At 43.0% G+C, this 23,914-nt stretch overlaps 1 protein-coding gene and 1 pseudogene across 1 annotated transcript in view; both read left to right on the top strand.

The window, feature by feature from the left end:
• The window catches only part of AMN1 (antagonist of mitotic exit network 1 homolog), a 162,220-nt gene that overhangs the window by 10,695 nt on the left and 127,611 nt on the right, over positions 1-23,914 (top strand). The gene's annotated exons all lie outside the window — the stretch shown is intronic.
• Positions 13,552-16,645, top strand: LOC149459750 (uncharacterized; annotated as a pseudogene).

The following is a 23,914-nucleotide window of genomic DNA, read 5'->3' as shown; positions in this document are numbered from 1 at the left end:
GCGCAGTTTTAAAGCATGTCATGTTTGGTATCTATTTACTCGGCATACCATTATCTTTTATATTTTAACAAATAATTGGCCAATATATTGTTTTTGTGCATTAAAAGTAAAAAAAGTGTATTTTTTAAAAACAAATTGCTTTTGAAAAATTGTTGCGCGAGTACTATGTACCATAAAACATTGTAGTACCCAACATTTAATTCACTAGGGTGTCTGCTTTAAAAAATATATAATGTTTGGGGGTTTAAATTAATTTCCTAGCAAAAAATACAGATTTTTTTTCATGTGAACAAAAAGTGTCAGGCTTGATCTTCAGGTGGTTAGAAGAGTGAATGATGTGTGGCATAAACTTCTAATGCAGGGCATAAAACGCCCCCACCCCCCAAAACGACCCCTTTTTGGAAAGTAGACCCGCCAAACTATTTGCTGAGAGGCATGTTGAATCAATAGAAGAACTTATTTTTTTACCACAAGTTTTTGGAAAATGACAAAAAATTTTTTTTTTTTTTTTTTACACAAAATTGTCAAATGATTTACTGCTCACACATGCCATGGGTATATGTGGAATTACTCCCCAAAATACATTCTGCTACTCCTCTCGAGTATGGGGGTACCACTTGTGAGAGACGTTTTGGCAGTCTAGCCAAGTACAGGACCCCAAAATCCAATAAGCACCTTCAGGCTTTTAAAGGACTTTATTTCCTCATTACACTTGCAGACTACCTATCACAGTTTCGGAGGCCCTGAAATGCCAGGATAGCCCCTAACCCCTCCAAATGACCCCTTTTTGGAAAGTAGACACCCCAAGGAATTTGCTAAGAAGCATGGTAAGTATTTTGCAGATCTCATTTGTTGCCACAAGTTTTTGGAAAATGAAGAAAAAAAAACAAAAACATATTTTTTTCTTTTCTTTTTTATATTTCAAAACCTTGTGAGAAAAAATGACATCTGCAAAATACTCACCATGCCTCTGTTTAAATTCCTTGGGGTGCCTACTTTCCAGAAGGGGGTCATGGGGGGGTTGGTGCTATTCTGGCATGTTAGGGCCTTCGAAACTGTGATAGGTAGTGAGGAAGTGACATGAGGAAGTTGCGCACCTTCAGTCTTTCAAAGTAGTCATTGGATTTCAGGCTGCTGTATGTGGCTAGGCTCCCAAAAACTCTCTCAGATGTGGTATCCCCATACTCAGTAGAAGTAGCAGAATGTATTTTGGGGTGTAATTCCACATACCCATGGCTTATGCGAGAAATAAATCATTAAAATGACAACTTTGTGTAAAAACAAAATGTTTTTGTCATTTTCCAGAACTTGTGGAAAAAAAAAAAATTTTCCATGGACTCAATATGCCTCTCAGCAGATAGCTTAGGGTGTCTACTTTCCAAAAAGGGGTCATTTGAGGGTGTTTGTACTATCCTGGTATTTTAGCACCTCAAGAAATGTGATGGGCAGTCAAAGTAAAAGCTGTGTAAATTCCATTATCTATACCATAGTTTGTAGATGCTATAACTTTCACACAAAGCAATAAATATACACTTACTGGGATTTTTCTAATCAAAAACATGTAGCAGAATACATTTTGGTCTAAATTTATGACAAAATTTTAGTTTTTTTGGATATTTTTTTTATGACCGAAATGAGAAAATATTGTTTTTTTTCCAAAAAAAATTTTTTTCTTCAAAATGTTTTCTGTTTATAGCGCCAAAAATAAAAAGCGCACAGGTGATCAAATACCACCAAAAGAAAGCTCTATTTGTGTGAAAAAAGTACATAAATTTCATTTATGTACCGTATTGCATGACCGCGCAATTGTCCGTTAAACTAGCACAGTGCTGTATAGCAAAAACAAATTGCAGTATCTACAGTGGGGCAAAAAAGTATTTAGTCAGCCACCAATTGTGCAAGTTCTCCCACTTAAAAACATGAGAGAGGCCTGTAATTGGCATCATAGGTAGACCTCAAGTATGAAAGACAAAATGAGAAAACAAATCCAGACAATCACATTGGCTGATTTGGAAAGAATTTATTATGGTAGAAAATAAAGTATTTGGTCACCTACAAACTAGCAAGATTTCTGGCTCTCACAGACCTGTACCTTCTTCTTTAAGAGGCTCCCAATACTTTTTTGCCCCACTGTATACCATAGTTTGTAGACACTATAACTTTCACACAAAGCAATCAATATACACTTGTTGGGATTTTTTTTGTAGCAAAAACATGTAGCAGAATACATTTTGGCCTAAATTTATAACTAACTTTGAGTTTACTATATATTTTTTTATAGCTGAAAGTAAAAAATATTTTTTTAAAAACTTTTGGTCCTTTTTTTGTTTATAGCGTGCAAAATAAAAAGCGCACCGAAAGGGATTTGTGACTCTAGTGACCACTGGTAGGTTTCGGCCCCTGTTGGATCCAAGAGACTGCTCTCTGCAAGGAAGAAATTCACACAAACACCAAGTCTTCCAGAAAGCAATCTAATCTTTATTCACAATACTCCTCCTTATATATGATAAGTTGTAATAAGGAAACATAGAATGGAATTTCATCACTGGGTACTGTTTTGGACGTGGTCAACTACAGACCACCTATTGTGATCTACCAGTGAGCCTAATTGGTATAGAAATACGTGCACGCGGAAGTAAGACACTGACACTGTTTGCAGTTTGCCACCTTCCTAAATTCTTCTTTATTGAGGAACTAATCGTAACATTTATAGGTCTCATGACGTAAGCGAAGCATATGCGATGATTGGGTGAAAAGTCCCCTAAGTTTCCTGTGTGTTCTTTCTTCCGCGTTGATATCTTCCAATCATTGTCACAAATGAGACTCATTCCCTTTTATGGGGGTTGTTTACGTTGAAAGGTGCTTTTTCTTCTAATGAGTCACCTCGGGCGAGACTCCGGATGAAGGCGCCATCTTAATTAAAAGTGTTCTGTTAACCTATATCTGATTGTTTACTTAAGAGAGTAAGGATTTTAAAGAGCAAGAGGCGTAGAGGAGCGAGGCTAAAATATTGTCATTTTACTAACTGTCTGATAGATCACAAATTGTCTATCACAATCCATTACACTTGTCAAGGCTGTGTACGTGACATCTGTAGCAGTTCAGACTGCACAGACCTTGAATCATTTACAAGAAATCAATGGCATTTTCCCCTAAAGCAGAAGTGGTTAATAAGTAGAAGCAGGTGCAATTAATACAAAGAAATAACCGGATACTTTCCATGCCTTGAGCAAAACTAGATTTAAAAGGATGCATGGGTGCAGGTCTATAACACATACACATAGCTGGCATTTACATCTATACATTTAATTATCTAGACAAAATAAAAAAAATAGAGAAACAAAATGGAGGGCGAGGAACATACATTTCCCTTCACACACAGGTGATCAAATACCACCGAAAGAAAGCTCTATTTGTGTGAAAAAAAGGATGTAAATTTTGTTTGGGTACAGCATTGCATGACCGCGCAATTATCAGTTGAGTTAGTGCAGCGCCGAGTAGCAAAAGGAGGCCTGGTCAGGAAGGGGGGTAAATCCTCTTGAGGGCAAGTGGTTAATATTAAAATGTGTGGTTGGCCTTGAACAAGTGATAGTGTTGAATTCTTCCGTTATAGCTGAGCCAGAAAAATTTGTATTTGGAGTTAAGTTAACTTCGTATTTAGGAATATCTGTAGACGGGCAGAGCTGGTTAAATGATTTCTGTTATAGGGTGTCATGGGAGTCAGAAGTGAACCAAAATAGAATTAGTATGAAATGTTATATTCTAATAGTATCTGTGTGTATTTAATTTATGTTTTATAAACTGGAATATGTGAATACGCAAGTAGATTTTTGGTTATACAACATTATTGAAATATTATGTTGTAAAGATAGATTCTTAGTTATACTGTCCTTCAGAGGAACTGGTCACATGAGTAGGCTGATGCAACATTGTCATCATTAACTTGTGAAGCCACGTTTCAGATCAAGAATAGGGTTACATATGGGCCTGTCAATCAAAAGACCATATATGTATCCCCTCCCTTCAATGAAATTAATCTACTAAGCAGAATTGTTTGCCATACAAGGTTCTGAGTTATGAGAGTAATGATGTCTATATTTAACATAAAAAGACATACTAAGAGATGCAAAGGATACAAACACATACTTACACACGTCCATCCATTTACACACATACTGACACACAGACACAAGCAAGGCATGAAGACACATTTGTATGGTTATCCACATACTGACAATCTTAAACAGGTGTGTTCTCTTAGAGACTGTTAGGAACCGCCTGGCAGTGTCTCTAGCAGCCCACAGCACGGATTTCCTCAGGGCGCGGGGTATAAGTCCCAGCCTGCTATTCACCAGGGCACTTGATGGTGGGGATGGACTTGGTGCAGACTGGGACCAGGTCGCGACCCCTGAGTGCGTCCGGCTGTGGTAGAGAGCACTGGCAGGGGACTGCGGGAATGGAGTCTGATGGGAAGAGGCAGGCAGACTTACTAATAGTGATCCGTGCGGGATGGATGGATGGATCGGCGGGTGAAGTAAGCGTAGTCAGGCAGGCCGGGTCGGTAACGTGCGGGCAGCGAGGTACAAGAGGAGCAGCCAGAGAATGGTCGGGGTCAGAAGCCAGGTTCAGCAGGTTGCGGGCAGCGCGGTACCAAGGATCAGGCAGAAGAATGGTCAGGCAAGCCAGGGGTTAATCAGGAGAATCAGGTCAGGTACAAGCAGAGATCGGCAACGGAATAACACAGGAACACAATCAGGAACAGAGCAGGTAAGACCAAAAGGCAATTTGACATACCTGGTTCCTCGTTTAAATAGCCCTCCCTGCGCTGTCATTGGTGCCAGGCGCGTGTCCGCGATCGCTAGTGCGCATGTGCGAACACCGCCGCTGCCGTGCACGCCCAGGTCCGGATGCTCGTCTGCTAGCGAGGACTGGTGTTCTGCGCATGCACCACCCGGCGCGATACTGCAGAACACCCGCGTCCTGACAGAGACCTAAGAATCACATCACTTCTTTCTTCTTGCTCAGACTCATGCTGCATTAAACAGACAAGAAGCACATGGCAGGACAGCCATGACTCTAAACTTGATAGATCTTTATAACTTCTGTTCTCATATTTTTGTTTTACCTACACTGAGATGTTATTCATGATACATTTTACATTGTTATTTTAAGCCATAGTGTGATACAATAAAATCACACTTTATTTTTATTATACCGGCTCTTTAATTATCTGAAATTTCCTACAGACACTAAAAATTATTATTTGTGTCCCAGAAAACTCTATATTTAATGGCGAGCCAGCCAGGAGTTGAACCTAGAATCTTTTGCTTCCTAGAGCTGGTTATACACAAGCTGAAAATGGTCGGTTCAACAGGAACCAGACTGCTTTCATCCCGTGTATACTACTCCCTGAGACAGAAGCAGGTCTCACGATTGGCTTCTGTCGAACAAGCATGCTGGAGAACCAGCATCCGATCAGCGTTGGCAGCCAATGGCTGCGAGTGGTGATCAGTGTGTCCTGGTAAGGGGCCGGATTCCCTGACAGAACACAATAGCTCAGTGGGGGAGATTGCTGCACTAAGATCGCTTTGTTAGTACAGAGACCTCTCAGTTTTTTTTGTTCAGCCTGCTGGGTTGAAAGAAATAAAATCCTCTTCTGCATTAGATATTTTTATAAGTTCTTATGCACACTGGTCATTTTTACAGCTGCTGTTTTTGGATTTTGCATTTTTTTTTTATACAGCCAGTAAATTCCCTAGCATGTTATCCTATGTGTATTTGCACACATAGGCTGTAATCAGCGTTTTTTGGCAGGGGCGTTGTTTGGCTGGAAAAAAAAACCCCGGAACTAGTGGGTTTCTAGAGAAGTTTTTTAGCTGTAAAAACGCTCTAACGCGGTAAAATTTGGAAAATTTGTATTTTTGGACCTTTTTTGAGCCAAAAAAAATTTCTGTCCAAAAAATCGCAAACAGCTAAACGCTAATGCAAAAACACTTAAAAAATGCTGAAAAAGTCAAGTTTTTAACGTGACTTTACACAGCTAACACTACCAGCATTATTAACATGCCCAGTGTGTATGGAGCCTAAAAAGTAATGTGACGTATCTGTACAATTACTTTGTACAGGCTATTCGTAAAGAAATTTTGTACAGTTAACTTACCATGAATATTGCGTCTGATTCGTAGGCTATAGTCTTTATGTATAGACTGGTTGTTGATAAACAGACTATTGTGCATCATACTCAAGGGCTTATTCGTATGAAAAATATGTAAGGGGACAAACCACTGTAGGACTTACAGGTGAAACTTGAAAAATTAGAATATCGTGCAAAAGTTCATTTATTTCAGTAATGCAACTTAAAAGGTGAAACGAATATATGAGATAGACTCATTACATGCAAAGCAAGATAGTTCAAGCTGTGATTTGTCATAATTGTGATGATTATGGCTTACAGCTCATGAAAACCCCAAATCCACAATCTCAGAAAATTAGAATATCACATGCAATCAATAAAACAAGGATTGTACATAGAACAATATCGGACTTCTGAAAAGTATAAGCATGCACATGTACTCAGTACTTGGTTTGGGCCCCTTTTGCAGCAATTACTGCCTCAATGCAGTGTGGCATGGAAGCTATCAGCCTGTGGCACTGCTGAGGTGTTATGGAAGACCAGGATGCTTTAATAGCGGCAGTCAGCTCTTCTGCATTGTTCAGTCTCATGTCTCTCATCTTTGTCTTGGCAATGCCCCATAAATTCTCTATGGGGTTCAGGTCAGGCGAGTTTGCTGGCCAATCAAGCACAGTAATCCCACGGTCCTTGAACCAGGTTTTGGTGTTTTTGGCAGTGTGGGCAGGTGCCAAGTCCTGCTGGAAAATGAAGTCAGCATCCCTATAAAGCTCGTCTGCGGAAGGAAGCATGAAGTGCTCCAAAATCTCCTGGTAGATGTCTGTGTTGACCCTAGACTTAATGAAGCACAGTGGACCAACACCAGCAGATGACATGGCTCCCCAAATCAACACAGACTGTGGAAACTTCACACTGGATTTGAAGCATCTTGCAGTGTGTGCCTCTCCATTTTTCCTCCATACTCTGGGTCCTTGGTTTCCAAATGAGATTCAAAAGTTGCTCTCATCAGAAAAGAGGACTTTGGACCACTGAGCAACAGACCAGGTCTGTTTTTCTTTAGCCCAGGTAAGACTCTTCTGACGTTGTTCAGGAGCAACTTGACAAGAGGAATATGACATTTGAAGCCCATGTCCAGGATCCATCTGTGTGTGGTGGCTCTTGATGCACTGACTCCAGCCTCCGTCCACTCTTTGTGGCCTTTTGAATGGCCTTTTCCTGACAATCCTCTCCAGGCTGCGGTCATCCCTGCTGCTTGTGCACCTTTTTCTTACACACTTTTCCCTTCCACATAACTCTCTATTAATGTGCTTTGATACAGCACTTTGGGAACATCCAACTTCTTTTGTAATTACCTTTTGAGGCTTTCCCTCCTTATGGAGGGTGTCAATGATGGTTTTCTGCACAACTGTCAGGTCAGCAGTCTTTCCCATGATTTTGATTCCTACTGAACCAGACTGAGAGACCATTTAAAGGCTCAGGAACCCTTTGCAGGTGTTATGGCTTAATTAGCTGATTAGAGTGGGACACTTTGAGCCTAGAATATTGCACCTTTTCACAATATTCTAATTTTCTGAGATTGTGGATTTGGGGTTTTCATGAGCTGTAAGCCATAATCATCACAATTATGACAAATCACGGCTTGAACTATCTTGCTTTGCATGTAATGAGTTTATCTCATATATTAGTTTCATCTTTTAAGTTGCTTTACTGAAATAAATGAACTTTTGCACGGTATTCTAATTTTTCAAGTTTCACCTGTATGTAAAGGTCTTTCATGTACCAAACTTTACAAAGACTGTCATTTGTGAACTTGCATATTAAAAAGGATTGTGATATGGCCTAATTAATACATGACTTGCATATCTTCTCATACCTGTAACACAACAATCTTGTGACTTGAAGAAGTTTATTGTGCCACGTTGTTTGTGTAACCCACGACTATAAATTCAGTAACCAGAGCCAATAAAACTCAGTATGGTTGGGATCACTCTGTGTTGCATTCTGTCTGTACTCACTGTGGGGTAGATTTACTAAAACTGGTCCACTCAGAATTTGGTGCAGCTGTGCATGGTAGTCATTCAGCAGTTCAGAAGGGGAAGGGGCATGTGCAGTATGGGCAGTGCTCTGGCTCAACAAAACACAGCAATATGGGCAGTGCACAGAATCATGGGACATGTAGAAGATCACTGATGTGCACTAGGTGTATTCCTAATTGGAAGTTCGGGGAAAAGTAGGACTGGCGCAGAGTAAGGGAAAATAAGAGCAAAGGAATTACTAGGTAAATGGTGCTTGACATAAATGTATGTTACAGTGAGCCTTGACTCTCCAGGGACTTTCCTTCCTCATTGGCTAAAACAGCAGTGGGAGCTATTGGTTCCCACTGCTGTCAATTGCAGCAAGTAAGCCCATGAGGAAAGAGGAGGTGGGGCTGAGCCATGGCTCTGTGCGTTAACGGACATGCAGAGCAGCGGCTCGGGAGCAAGCCTGCTTGGGTGCCCCATAGCAAGCTGTTTGCTATGGAGGCACCCGACAGGAGGGAGGGACCAGGAGTGCCAGTGAGGACCCAACAAGAGGAGGATCAGGGCTGCTCTGTGCAAAACCAATGCACAGAGCAGATAAGTATAATATTTGTTTTTATTGTCTTTTAATGTCATTTTAACTTCAAATCTGACTATTGTTATTGTTACACCACTGATGAGAGAAAATCTCTACAAAGTGAAGGACATGCTTTCATGTACAGTTTTACCCAGAACAGTCCCTATTACAAAGTTTCCTTTCAATTCATGTTCTGGTGATAATTGTAATATTTTCCATGAAGGTTGAGTACTTCTTTTAATATGATGTTCTTCTGTTGGGAAGGGGAAAAATGAGAGTGCAACTGCAGCCTGAACGTAGACCATTCTCTACTCTGGCTTTGAAGCATTAAAGTATATGTAAACCTTCACTTTGTAAAACAACCCATTCAGTTTAAAATAGAAAAAAAAGCAAAACATTTGTGTATACTTAAGAAAAAAAATTTTTTTTTTCCTTCTTTTTTATAAGTGATCATATACCCTCTGTTATCTGCATAAGGAGCCCAGAGAGCTAGGGGAGAAGAAACAGCAGAACACTGGTACTCCCAGTGAATGGCTGTGGATGAGGGAATATCAGCACAAGTATGATCACTGGTGTAGAGTACGCTGAGTTCCCAGTATAGCCAGAAAACTGACCACACTGTTCTCTCATGTCTAGTGTTACCAGTTTTAAATAGGAAAGCAGAGGGACTCACAGGAACATCAGGGATTTCACACAAAGGAAGCAATACAAAGAGAACAGGATACATTTTCATACAAGTACAAGGTACAGCAGGCTCATATCAGTAATATGAAATGTTGGAGTAACATATTCTTTAAGGATCCCATGATCCTTAAATGGAAACATTTGGCCAGGCCTCCCAATACCCTTGCCTCTCCTTCCCCTATTTTTCTGTTCTGTTTTACTCTCCCTCTGTCTCTTTTTCTCCATTGCACCTCAAGCCACATTATCTCCAATATCTAAGCTGGCACAACCCAATTCTTTCCCCTAGGCCCCCCACCACCCTGAACCTTTAAAAACTAGTTTGAACAACACTAGTACTTGATGCAACACACCATATCTTGGGCAACCACAGCAAGAGGTAGTTACAGTGCCTTGAAAAGGTATTCATACCCCTTGAAATTTTACACATTTTGTCATGTTACAGCCAAAAATGTAAATTTTTTTTATTTTATGTGATAGACCAACACAAAGTGGCACATAATTGTGAAGTGGAAAGAAAATGATAAATGGTTTTACATTTTTTATATACAAATAAATATCTGAAAAGTGTGCATTTGTATTCAGCCCCTCTGAGTCAATACTTTGTAGAACCACCTTTCACTGCAATTACAGCTGCAAGTCTTTTTGGGGATGTCTCTACCAGTTTTGAACATCTAGAGAGTGACATTTTTGCCCTTTCTTCTTTGTAAAATAGCTAAATCTCTATCAGATTGGATGGAGAGCGTCTGAACAGCAATTTTCAAGTTTTGCCACAGATTCTCAACAGGATTTAGGTCTGGACTGGGCCATGCTAACACATGACACATTCTGACACTGAGGGGAACTGACTTGGTGTCACTGACGTCCCCAGCGACACCAATACAGTGATCATTGCTAAAAAAAAAAAAGTACTGACACTGTACTAATGGCACTGGGCAGGAAGGGGTTAACATGAGGGGTGATCAAAGGGTTAACTGTGTGCTGGGAGTGTTTTACTAAATAATTCCTTACCTGCATAGTCCAGGATTGCCCAGCAGGACTACTTACCCGTCTGGCCGTCCGTTGGTTAGCAAAGGACAGGTACTTGCTCAGGGCTCCTTTGAACCCACCTGTCCGCACAGTGTCATCTACCAGTGTGATCGGTGTCCTGTGTGTCTTGTGTCATTTGTGTGTATTGGCATGATTGGTTGTTGATGCGCCTGTAGGGCAGGGGAGAATTACGACACAATATTCCTCATCAGGAGTGGACAGGTCACACCTTGATTTGAGAGAGGGTGTTGGGAGCTCGAAGTTGCAGTGTTGGTGACATGAGGGGAAACCACGGCCAGAGATTGGTCTTGTGGGGCAGAAAAAAAATTACTCCCAACAGGCGTGTCTGAAGTACTGTGTATGTGGAATAATGTTCGGTGTACATGAAGAAGGGTAGGGATTGGTGAAAGCAGTACCGGGAGGATATAACCGCCCTCTTCTGGGGTTACAGCCAGTGACTCCCGTGGCCCCCGATATTTTGTTTTACAGGATTAACGTACATTACCAGGTAGAACAGGACATAGGGAAGTCACTGGAGGAGATTGAGGACAAGGAGAGAAGCAGAGGGGGAGGGCCGACTGTTGCCCGTAGGTCCTGTTCAAACCGACCCAAGACACAGCACTCCCTGAGCAGAGGAGGGTGACAACTCTGGGGTTCAGCTTAGGATCCCCGGGAGGGAAGTAAACAAGATGGGACAGAAGTTCACAAAATTAGAGAACAGTTTACTTGCTTGGGAACTGGTGGAACAGAGAGAGGGAGGAGAGTATGTAAAGAAACTTGGAAAGTTGAGTAAACTGGGTGGAACGTGCAAAAATGGTGGGAGATTGTAGGCGGAGGATTGGAGGAAACTGTGTAAAGAGAAGAAAGGGCTTCTGATAAAGCATGATATGTCAAAGTCAGCGGAAGCTTGGTTTAACGTAGCTCGCGCCCTACACCAAGGGTGGGTGGAGCAGGAACTGTACCAGAATGTTGAGGGCGTGTATGTATACTATAGGAAAGGAGAGGTGCCCGGCAAGGCACTGCCCCCCCTATGATGATGGCCCGGCCTGGAGGTGCGAGGCATGCGGAAATACAGGGAGGCCACACCCCAAAAACTCAGATTTTTGTGTGCCGTGCAGCCAGAATCTCAGGGTATGCAGGGCGTGTTCAGTTAAGAATCCAGGGTGGGAGGAAACTTGCAGGGGAAGTAACCGGAAGCTGACCACATTATATCTGGTGCTTCCAAACCCGTCAATTCCGGCACCTCCAACCCCGCCTCTTCCACCTCCATCCTCATCAAAGATGGCGGCGCCCAGTGAGGCCCCCAGAGGCCATATTGTCCCCGGGCTTGACATATCGATATGCCATAGCTGCCCCCTGCCCACCACCCCCGTTTGCCCAGTGCTCACTGGCTCTGGCTCCCGGCCACAAACCCTTGATGCCTATAGTACCGCAATCAAAATCCCCTGTAGCCTCAGACCTCCTTAATTTGAAAATGCCTAAGGAATGGCAGGGATGGAAACTCATGGGGGAAACGGATAGAGGGGCCTCGGAAGAAGCAGCAACCACACCGGGCAACATGAACGCACCGGAAGACTATGATCCGGATTCGGAGAACAAAACTCCTTTCCGGAGCTCCCAGGCCCCGCTACTCCGCCGCCAAGGGTTATCCATGTATGAGTCTGGCACAGGAGCAGAATCCTCTCCCTATCCCTCCATACCTGATGCCCCTGTCATGTATGTGGCCTTCATCCCATCCCAGGCATCCTCTCTGGTCACAACTCTCCCAGACCCGGAAAAACACTGGATGCCATTTTCCCGACGCATAGCCCAGATCCACAAGACCTACTCCACAGCCTGGAGGGATTTAATCAGTGTGAGATCAAGGCTGGAGACGCATACTGGCCTATAATGGAAAAGGACCTTACCAGAGTGAAGCTGGATGAGGACATCACTTATGCCTCGGGAACCCTTTTCTGTGACCAGCTGCAACAGTGGGCCAGAGAGAGACTGGCAGACCAGGCCACCACATTGCAGGATATTACCCAAGACAAGGCTGAATCGGTAGAAAAATTCCATACCAGGCTGTCACAGGTGTTTACAGATCTGGGATTCAGTGTCTATAACAAGTTACATACCCAAATGCTGGCCTCTGCATTTGTATCGGGACTGAAGGAGTCTGTCCGCAAGGGCTTGATCATCGCCCGTCCGGAATATCGTACCCTCGCTCTGGATATACTGCTGCTAGTAGCAAAGGGGTTAGAGACAGCCCAAGTGGTCCGGAAACCAACACCACTCATGTTGTCAGCTGGAGAACAGGTCCCCAGAAGGAACCCACCCGTTTGCTTCAATTGTGGAAAGCCTGGACATTTCAGAAGGGAATGCAGGGCTCCCAGACGTCCACGGCGGCCTAATTACCACAACTCAGAGTGGGAGGAGTCTGATTTTCCACCACCACCTCCCGGACCCACACGGTTAAGGCCTACCCAGGACCATCTGAACCTTCTCCAATAGGACAGGGGCAAGCCTGTGTCCACTGCCCTTATGACTATTTCTCGTGGACATTGTGCTAGTGGCCCCCTAGCAAAGGTCACTATCCCCATTGAAGGCCACCCTACACAATTTCTAGTGGACACAGGTGCAGCCAGAAGCATTTTGCAGAGAGATTTACCCAATGAGACATACCTCTCAAACATTGATGTCTCCTGTGTTGGAGTGGATGGCCGCCCACAACGCAGCTGGCTCACAAAACCCCTACATGTTGGCATTTTACCCAACCTCTTATCTCGGTTTGTGGTATCCAATACTTGCCCTTTGAACTTGCTGGGAGCTGATGTCTTATCCAGGTTGCAAGCAACCATATCCTACCAACCAGATTGCACCATCCAACTCTCAACCCCCCTTGGAGATGAAGATACCTCGGCTCTATGTTCACTACCCCTGATGTCCCTCCAGGAAGCTCATGGCCGTACCCTGCCGGACCATGTGGAGCAGACCCTACAAGAGCTACCGCCTACCCTCTGGTCCTCTGGCCCCGAAGATATTGGCTACCTGAAAGTTACTCCAGTGTTAGTTCTTCTTAAACCTGGTGCACCACTACCAAGGAAGCCTCAAGCAAGTTAATGTGCTCCCGAAAAATGGTTCAGTTTCTGAGGGCAGTCAATGAAGCAACTATACTGGAAACCCCCATTGTACCAAACCCTCACACCTTGCTTGCGGGGGTACCTCCCATAGCCCAAGTGTTCACAGTCATAGATTTGGCAAATGCCTTCTTCAGTGTCCCACTGCACACCTCCTGTATGTACCTGTTCGCCTTCACACACAATGGCGCGAAGTACACCTGGACTGTTATGCCTCAGGTGGCCCAAAATTCGCCAAGCCAATTTACAAAGGCCTTGACAACCATCCTCAGCACCTGGCAACAGCTACACCTGGAAGTTGTAGTGCTCTAATATGTGGATGACCTGCTTCTATGTGCCACCAATCACTTTGAAGGAAAGTCCGCCTCCCTGAGTCTTCTCCGTCATCTGGCTGAACAGGGCTACAAGGTTTCCAAGGATAAGTTACAGTGGTGCCAAACCTCTGTCGTCTTCTTGGGTCATTGCATTTCCCAAGCCACCCGTCATCTCACACAGGATAGAGTACGGGCCATCCAAAATGTCCCAATACCTCAGGGACCCAAAGCCCTGCATGCCTTCTTAGGCTTGGTCTCCTACTGCCGTTCCTGGATCCCAGAAGCCTCCATCCTGATGCACACCCTCTATGACACCCTGAAATATGAACCTTTCCTCCTAACAGAAGAAGCTGTACTTGACTTTCATCGCTTGAAGAAGGCCATCTCCACTGTGCCTGCACTAGGCCTACCAGATTATGATGAGCCTTTCAAACTCTTCGTGGCTGAACGGCAGGGTCATGCAGCGGGAGTCCTGGCACAACTCCATGGGGGTCGCCTGTGGGCTATTACTCCTGCAGACTGGACCCGGTTGCACGGGGTGGTCCCTCCTGTCTGAAGGCTGTTTTTGCTGCCCACCTTCTCCTGGACAAGACAGCAGACTTAGTCCTAGGACACCCCCTCACACTCTTGGCTCCCCATGACATTACTGCAATCCTGAACCAAACCCAACCTAAACATCTATCTGCTGCCAGACATCTGCGACTGCAGGGCCCTCTCCTCTTACCTGATCATGTTACTCTGGTCAGATGCTCCCAACTGAACCCTGCAACTCTTCTTCCTTTTCCTGGGGGGGGGGGAAGCAGATGAAGACACCGAGGAAATGATCTCAGAAAATGCGGCACATGACTGCCTAGAACTTATGCAGGTAGAAACCACACATCTACCTACCATCCATGGAACACCTCTGTCAAACCCTGACCTAATCCTCTTTGTGGATGGATCCCATTTTGCAAACAACGCTGGCACCTTTCACACTGGATATGCTGTAACTACCGATACAAAGGTACTGCAAGCTAGATCTCTTCCACCTTCTATGTCTGCACAGGAGACCGAACTAAGGGCCCTCACCAAAGCCTGTGAATTAGCAGAAGGAAAGACAGCCAACATCTACACGGACGCCAGGTATGTACTGGGGGTCGCACTTGACTTTGGCCTGATCTGGAAAATGAGGGGCTTCCTCACTGCAGTTGAGACTCCTGTAAAGCATGGAATGGTGATCAACTGCCTTATGGAAGCACTCCTGCTACCAGCCCTATTGGCCATACTGAAAGTGAAGGCTCATAGCAAGTTGACCACCATGGAAGCAAAAGGAAATCATCTAGCAGACATGGCTGCTAAACAAGCTGCGGTTGGAGAGCAGGAAGAGGATGAAGAGGTGCACAATGAAGTGGTGCCCTTATTGATTCACCAATCCAAGGACACCCAACTCCAAGAAGCCCAGGAAAACGTTTCAGAAGCAGAAAAGGAGTGGATACAGAAAGGGGCAGTCCAGGACAAAGGACTGTGGGTGGTAGGGAAGAAGGTTTTGCTCTCCAGCCACAGTGCAGTGGGCACATGGGGCGTCACACCTGTCCAAGATGCTAATGAACTCTTTGATCAACAAATACTATGTGGCCCCAGGGATCACCGCATATACAGATAAATACTGCAAATCTTGTGTTGTGTGTGCCAAATGTAACCCTGGAAGACCTGAGAAAGCTCCAAACATCTGGCCAAGGTGCTATATCCATTCCAAATCCAGATAGATCATATTCAGATGCCGAGAAGTGGGCAATTTGAATATGCCCTAGTGGTGGTGGATATGTTCTCAGGATGGCCATTTGCAGTAACCAACCAGCCAGCAAGAACCACCACCAAGAAGCTGCTTATGGAAATAGTCTGCAGATATAGGCTGCCCGAGGTGGTTGAAAGTGATCAGGGACCGGACTTTACAGCCAATGTCACAAAGGAGATCTGGGGGGCCTTGAGGATCACACTTTCATTCCACACACCCTATCATCCCAAGAGTAGTGGGAAGCTGGAGTGCCTGAATGGGGTTCTAAAGTCGAGAATGTTGAAAATGGCTCAGGAGGTAGGCATGGGCTGGCCAGACAGTTTGCCCATTGCTCTTTTCAGTGTTAGATACACACCAAGGGGGAACCATGGGCTGTCTCCCTATGAGATTTTGTTTGGGTCCGCCCCTAGGCTGGGGACCTACTATCCCCAACAATTACAATTGCAGTCTGATTCATTGAAAAAGTATGTGATATCTTTGGCACGTGTGTTGACTAATATCCATGCACAAGTTTTCTCCTCCATTCCAGACCCCGAGGCGGACACTGGAACCCACACTTTGCAACCCGGAGACTGGGTCTTGGTCAAGACGTTTCTGCAGAGACATCCATTGGAACCCAGATGTGATGGTCTTTTCCAGGTGCTGCTGGTGACCGCCACTTCAGTAAAGTTGGAGGGAAAGTCTACCTGGATACACACCTCGTCTACACCACCCATACCACCATGATTGTGTTAAATATTTTTTTTTTAATGGGAATGGGAGGGGGCCAACAAGTGGCCATCACCCACAAGGGTGGCTCCACCCAGTTTTGGTATAATTCATCCAACACGCATGTAGCAACATTTTTCTTCAATCATAGTCTGTGCACACCCACACCTCTTCCCTCTGTTTCTACAGTATATATGTGTTACAGATAGCTATTGGGGAACAGAATGCAAGCACTGGGGATCAGTGGGATGGAACACGGGATCAGATTGGGGATACAAGCCACAAAGTGCATTAGAGCAAAAGGACCGAAATGGGAGATCTCTAATTTCCCGAATGACACTTACCAGCCGTAAGATAAATAGGAGACACACTGATGCCATTCCCCTTACCTTGACCATAGAGAACCCCAGTCCAGGAGATCAGGGAATTTACATTTTAGGGGTATTATATCCAGGAGGTGATTCGACCTCTCCATGTAAGTTTCTGTCAAGGTCCTACCTTTTCTCTGAGGTTATGTTACTCCATGTGCTGGCGTCCATCTTGGATTCTGCTGTGCATGGTGGGAATCCTTTTATGCCTTCAGGTCTCTGAGGTCCATCCCCCAGAGGGGTGTGGCTGATGACATATAAGCCTGTGGTCCGCACATGCTCTTTGCACTTGTGTCTTTGTGTTGCTGTTACTCTGTTCTGACTCTCGTGACTCTCCTGGTATCTGATTCGGCTTGTGACTCGACTATTCTTTGTATTGTCCTTTGATCTGACCCTCTGTTGCTGAACCTGGCTCGTGACCTGTGATTCTCGTCTGCTGTCCTGTACTGTTTTGTCCTGTTGTTGTTGACCCTGTTTTGTCTCTTCCACCAGCTACGCGCCATTGGCGGCGGCCATTACCGCAGCTGAGGTGTCTCGGGGGCCGCGACCTGGTTCCTGGCTGCGTCAAGTCCATCCCCACCATCAGGGGCCCTGGTGAAGGGCAGCCTGGGACTTAGACTCCGCGCCCTGAGGGACTTCGGTCTGTGGGTGGTGGTTGTCGTCAACCAGTGCGTTACATTGTTAGGCCTGCCTGTCCGTTCCTCGACCCCTGCTCTGACAGTTTCAATTAAAAGACATGTATGGTTCAGATGAGTGGTCGACTCCCCTTAAACAGGCTAACAATCCTTTAATGCCTAAATTTCGGAATTGGGGAGAAATGTTGGCCTTAGCGAACCCATCTTTCAAGGATACTATGGCAGTGGAGACAGGGTTCTCAGACGTTAACCTATGGTTAGAATGGATGAGGTATAATGATATAAATGTACAATATATATATATGTAAAGTGCTGCGTAAATTGACGGCGCTATATAAGCACCTGAAATAAATAAATAATGCAAATTCTCACAACAAGTCCAACTGCTATGTGTGTGGACATGCCAGACCACATCTGGGGACTGTGCCGCTCACTCTGCCGAGTTCAATAGAAGGGTGTGTTTTGAGCTTGTATGTTAATATCTCCACCAACGGTTCACTATGTGAAGATTGGAAGAGACGTTACCCTTTGGTTAAAGGGGATGCAAAGCCCCCAAATGGTCTGACTATATATCCAGGTAACTACACCTGTTACGCCAATTATGGGGGGGAAGGGAGATCCTTGGGGATTTTCACAAAGGGATTCTGTGCCGCTTATACTACAGCTCCATCAAATTTAACCCAGAATCAGGTCATGTCCCTGGGAGATATATTCTGTATCTGTGGGGACCAGAAGGTTAGAACCAGGCTGACAGGGAAATGGAGAGGGGAATGCACCCTTGCCAAGGCCATAATGCCGCTACATATCCTCTCAGACCCATTGCCCAAAGAAGTGCCTAATTCCCCCACGACAAAAAGAAGGAAACGGAATGCCCCAGAAGGAAGTTTCGACTCCCATGTCTACATAGATGCAATAGGGGTCCCGAGGGGGGTGCCAGATGAGTTCAAGGCCAGAGATCAAGTAGCCGCAGGGTTTGAATCCCTACTTCTCTTTATTACTGTAAACAAGAATGTAGACTGGATAAACAACATTTACTATAACTAACAACGGTTCGGAAACTACACGCGAGATGCCCTAAAGGGGATAGCAGAACAGCTGGAGGCTACCTCTACCATGGCATTCCAAAATCGCATGACACTCAACATGATGCTAGCTGAGAAAGGGGGAGTCTGCAAAATGATACCTAAAACCATGTCCTGCTGTACGTATGTATGGTAACACAAACCTCTTCTGTAACCGCTTCCTGACCACACTACAGCAGAAATACTGCTACAGGGCGGCATGGGTACGCAAAATCACATATATATATACGTGATTCGTGCTCCCATGGTTTTCACACCCCTCCCAGATAGCGTCAGATTGCCCGTCAGTACACCAGTCACCACATTTAACCCCTTGATTGCCAGGATCACGCTCATGTACAATAATCCTCCATTGCTAGTATAACATCTGAACTGGTCAATATCTTTGATCAGGTCAGCACTATACCAGCGTTCACATTAGTATAGTGTCCCCAAAAACGCAGCATTAGCGGGATCAGCCCTGGCACCTGCCTGCACCTGCGTTTAGCCCCTACGCTTACCCACCCCTTCTCCCCCCCAAGTGCAGTGTCAGTAGGTCACTGTCACTTGATACATTGCACACAAAACCGCAGTGTTTGCAGAATCAGGCCTGATCTCTGTTAGCACTTGCCAGTAAATTTTGATGACTCTCATATGCAGCAGAATGCCAGTACTAGTGCTGCTCTACGTTTTGGTGAACTGGCGAGTACCAGCGGTCTAGTACATCCTGGTCTTTCACATACCTCCTTGATTTTTGGAGCTGTTTTTCACAGAATATCTGTATGCGTTGATTGTGGATCAAAGCAATTTATATGCACAACAATTTATCGCCGCCAACCCAAATTCAAACCTTGCCAGACGATTTGCATGGAAACTCATTACGGTTTTAAAATTTTACATTTTTTTTGGGCCTAACCCTCAACATGGGCATTACTAAAAGAAATTAATTGCGGTTGTGTTGGTCCGCAGACCCGATTCATCATATGCCGTGTTCTCTGCTACCATGGCCAGGCATAGATAGTTGAGTCCCTCATTAATTTTTCTGGCCGCCTTGCATTCAAACAATTTTTCCCCTGCAAGCGTGCCAGATATTGGGTCAAGATGTAGAAGACCTGTGAGAGGACACCAGGCTATACTTATAAGTTTTGGATTTACGAGGGAAAAGATAGTCACGTGGAGCCCCCCCCCCCCCCGGATGCCCAGACTACATGGGGAGCAGTGGCAAGATAGTTTGGGACTTGGTGTAATCATTTCTCCATATGGGGTACCACTTATACGTGGACATTTTTTATTCAAGCGTGCCACTATTTAGACATTTATTCAATCTTGGAACTGGCACTTGAGACAAAGTGTGACCTAATGTGCGCCCACCATTAGAAGTGGGTGGATGCAGGTCGGTATATTCTAATGGTGGGCATACCACACACTTTTTCTGGCAGAGATTTCTTCTCATTTCTTCATTCATTCCACAGGCTGCAAACAAAAAAAAAAAAGAACATAGCATATATAACCAACAAGGACCAGCGATGTACTAGTACATCACTGGATTTGAATGGTTACACCAGGATGATGCCTACAGCTGCAGGATCATCCTGGTATAGTTTTTTTCAGCCGGCGATCGGCTTTCGTGTAAAAGCAATCCTAGTGGCTAATTAGCTGCAAGATTGCTTTTACAAGCAGTGAAAGATGATGTCCCCCCTCCCCCGTTGCCTTCCACGGCCTTCTCAGGCAGTCCCGTGCCATCAGGGGAACCTGAGAATGTGTGGTCAGCCGGTGTTTCTGCCAGCTGACCATAGAGCTGATTGGAGACCAGAATGGTGCCAATCATCTCTATAGTCTAAGAATTCGGAAGCTACAAGCATTTCATCACTTCAGTTTAGCAGGATATAAACCATGCCATTTGTAAATTGGGAAAGCATCTGATCACACCGATTTTGGTTTGATTAGATAATGTAAGGGCAGAGGAGATATCTAGAGTCTGATAGACCCCATATTTCTCAAAAAAGAATATATGACAATGCCCATTGAAGTTATAGGGGTTATTTGCATTCCCTGTTATAACATTAAATGTGATAAAAAAAAAATGAAAGGTACAATGTAAAAATAATAAAAAAAAAAATCAAAATAACTAAAAAAAAGCCTTGACCCTGTGCCGTTATGTAAACAGCAGTTGCACCATGCATGTGAGGTATTGCCGTGAACGTCAGATCAAGGGCAGTAATTCTAACACTAGACCTCCTCTGTAAATCTAAAATGGTAGCTTTTAAAGACGTTTAAAGCGCTGCCTATGGATGTTAAAAATGTTTGCAGTTTGTCGCCATTGCACGGGGCATGCACAGTTTTAAAGCATGTCATGTTTGGTATCTATTTACTCGGCATACCATTATCTTTTATATTTTACCAAACAATTGGCCAATATTTTGTGTTTTTGTGCATTAAAAGTAAAAAAAGTGTGTTTTTTAAAATTTGCTTTTGAAAAAATCGCTGCGCGAGTACTATGTGCCATAAAAAATTGTAGTACCCACCATTTTATTCACTAGGGTGTCTGCTTTAAAAAATATATAATGTTTGGGGGTTTAAATTAATTTCCTAGCAAAAAATACAGATTTTTTTCATGTGAACAAAAAGGCTTGGTCTTCAGGTGGTTAGAAGAGTGAATGATGTGTGGCATAAACTTCTAATGCTGGGCATAAAACTCCCCCACCCCCCAAAACGACCCCTTTTTGGAAAGTAGTCACCCCAAACTATTTGCTGAGAGGAATGTTGAATCAATAAAAGAATTTATTTTTTTACCACAAGTTTTTGGAAATGACAAAAATAAATATATATTTTTTTTACACAAAATTGTCACTTATATGATTTACTGCTCACACATGCCATGGGTATATGTGGAATTACTCCCCAAAATACATTCTGCTACATCTCCCGAGTATGGAGGTTCCACATGTGAGAGACTTTTTGGCAGTCTAGCCAAATACAGGACCCCAAAATCCAATAAGCACCTTCAGGCTTTTAAAGGGCTTTATTTCCTCATTACACTTCCAGACTACCTATCACAGTTTCAGAGGCCCTGAAATGCCAGGATAGCCCCTAACCCCCCCAAATTACCCCTTTTTGGAAAGTAGACACCCCAAGGAATTTGATAAAAAGCACGGTAAGTATTTTGCAGATCTCATTTGTTGCCACAAGTTTTTTGAAAATGAAGAAAAAAAACAAAAACATATTTTTTCCATTTTTTTTATATTTCAAAACCTTGTGAGAAAAAATGACATCTGCAAAATACTCACCATGCCTCTTTTTAAATTCCTTGGGGTGTCTACTTTCCAGAAAGGGGTCATTTGGGGGGGTTTGGGGCTATCTTGGCATGTCAGGGCCTTCGAAACTGTGATAGGTAGTGAGGAAGTTACGCACCTTCAGGCTTTCAAAGTGGTCATTGGATTTCAGGCCCCTGTATGTGGCTAGGCTCCCAAAAAGTCTCACACATGTGGTATCCCCATACTCAGTAGAAGTAGCAGAATGTATTTTGCGGTGTAATTCCACATATACCCATGGCTTGTGCAAGAAATAAATCATTTAAATGACAACTTCGTGTAAAAAAAAAAAAAAAGTTTTTGTTATTTTCCAGAAACTTGTGGAAAAAAAATAAATCTTACATGGACTCAATATGCCTCTCAGCAGATAGCTTGGGGTGTCTATTTTCCGAAAAGGGGTCATTTGAGGGTGTTTGTACTATCCTGGTATTTTAGCACCTCAAGAAATGTGATGGGCAGTCAGAAAGTAAAAGCTATGTAAATTTCATTATCTATTCTATACCATAGTTTGTAGATGCTATAACTTTCACAAAAAGCAATCAATATACACTTATTGGGATTTTGTTAACCAAAAACATGTAGCAGAATAAATTTTGGCCTAAATTTATGACGACATTTTAGTTTTTTTTAGATATTTTTTATGAGAAAATATTGTTTTTTTTTTCTTCAACACTTTTTCTGGTTATAGCACCAAAAATAAAAAGTGCACAGGTGATCAAATACCACCAAAAGAATGCTCTATTTGTGTTAAAAAAAGGTCATAAATTTAATTTATGTACCGTATTGCATGATAGAGCAAGCGCTCTCTTGGCTGATTTATAATCTGGTCAGCATGGAGCTCTGGTGAGTGTACCCATTTCATTCGGTGGTGAATTTTTTTTTGCACGGGGTTTGATTTATACAAATTTTCACAACTGTTTAATTACTTTGTTATGGTGGATGGACTTTTATATAACATTTTCTCTATCACGGACATCATTATTTTAAACTAATAATTTTTGTATTTACTTATATTTAGCGCACTCTTTGATTTATTCACATAAATATGAGCATGCAACAAAAAGTGGGAATATAAAAGTTGAAGAATTGAAAAATCTGGATTTTTATAATATATATTTTTTTGTGATATAATAATTTTTTTTCACTTCCTGAAACTTTAGTAATTTATTTATTTATATCAATTGATATATGTCATGGTTTTATAATTGGTCACTTTGATTTTATGTTTGCTTTGGAATGTATTTCATCTTTTTGTAATATTAATTTTTAATATCTAAATTTTAATTCGGTCTCTTGTAAATTTTGATATATGCCTGGCCAGGATATATATGTACCCTCTATTTGGTTGTGAATGGAAGGTTTTGAACTGAGTAGTAACAGATGTGAATTATTTGTGTCTGGAGTTGGATAATTACGGAAGGCAAGGTCTAGCTTATATTTTTTCTTGAAGTAGGCCTATGTAATGTATACTTTGTTATGATTTCATATAATGAGTCTGAGAGTTTAACTTGTAATCCATAAATCACAGTTGTTCAGACAGCTGTATTCTACTATGTAACACAAGACTTCAATTTTGCTCCCTACCAAGTGTTCTTGTCAATCATGTTAATTAGCTTAGCTGAGGCTAAAAAGAACATGTTACACAAGCCTAAATTACAGTGGGAGGTGAAAAGGGGAGTGGATAATGAGCCCGCGAATTTGAAACAAAAGACTATGGGAGGGCTTGGTTTCTGGAGCCATTTTAAGCACGTGCTTGCTTACACAAAGGACTCCCTTCGCTTCACTCACTGCACACTTACACAAAGGACACGCACATGAACACATGCTTTAACACAAAGAACTACAAATTTTGCTTTTATTGTAGGAAAAACAACTTATATTCTTTATTTTTATTTTAAGCTACATTTCTTTTTGTATTTGAAATTGTTACTTTTGTATTGACTTTGTATCTTTTGTGTGTGATCAAATAAAGTCACACTGGTTTTTCTTAACTGGCTCTGAAAAGGATTTCTTCCTACAATCACCTACAGACACAGGAATACTGATAGTTTTTTCACAACTCTAGAATTCCAACACCTTTAAAGTAGTAAGAACATACAAGGTTTATTAATATTCTTTCACTTTAATATTATTTATATTATGATTTGACAATATGGTATTTTAGTATTTACAGCGCTACACCATTTGTT

Source organism: Staurois parvus, unplaced genomic scaffold (assembly GCF_062004578.1).
Source record: "Staurois parvus isolate SC_StPar_1 unplaced genomic scaffold, SC_StPar_1.0 ptg000249l, whole genome shotgun sequence".
Classification (NCBI taxonomy): domain Eukaryota; kingdom Metazoa; phylum Chordata; class Amphibia; order Anura; family Ranidae; genus Staurois; species Staurois parvus.
Note: the sequence above shows the minus strand (reverse complement) of the source record. Positions and strands in the feature narration are given on the sequence as shown.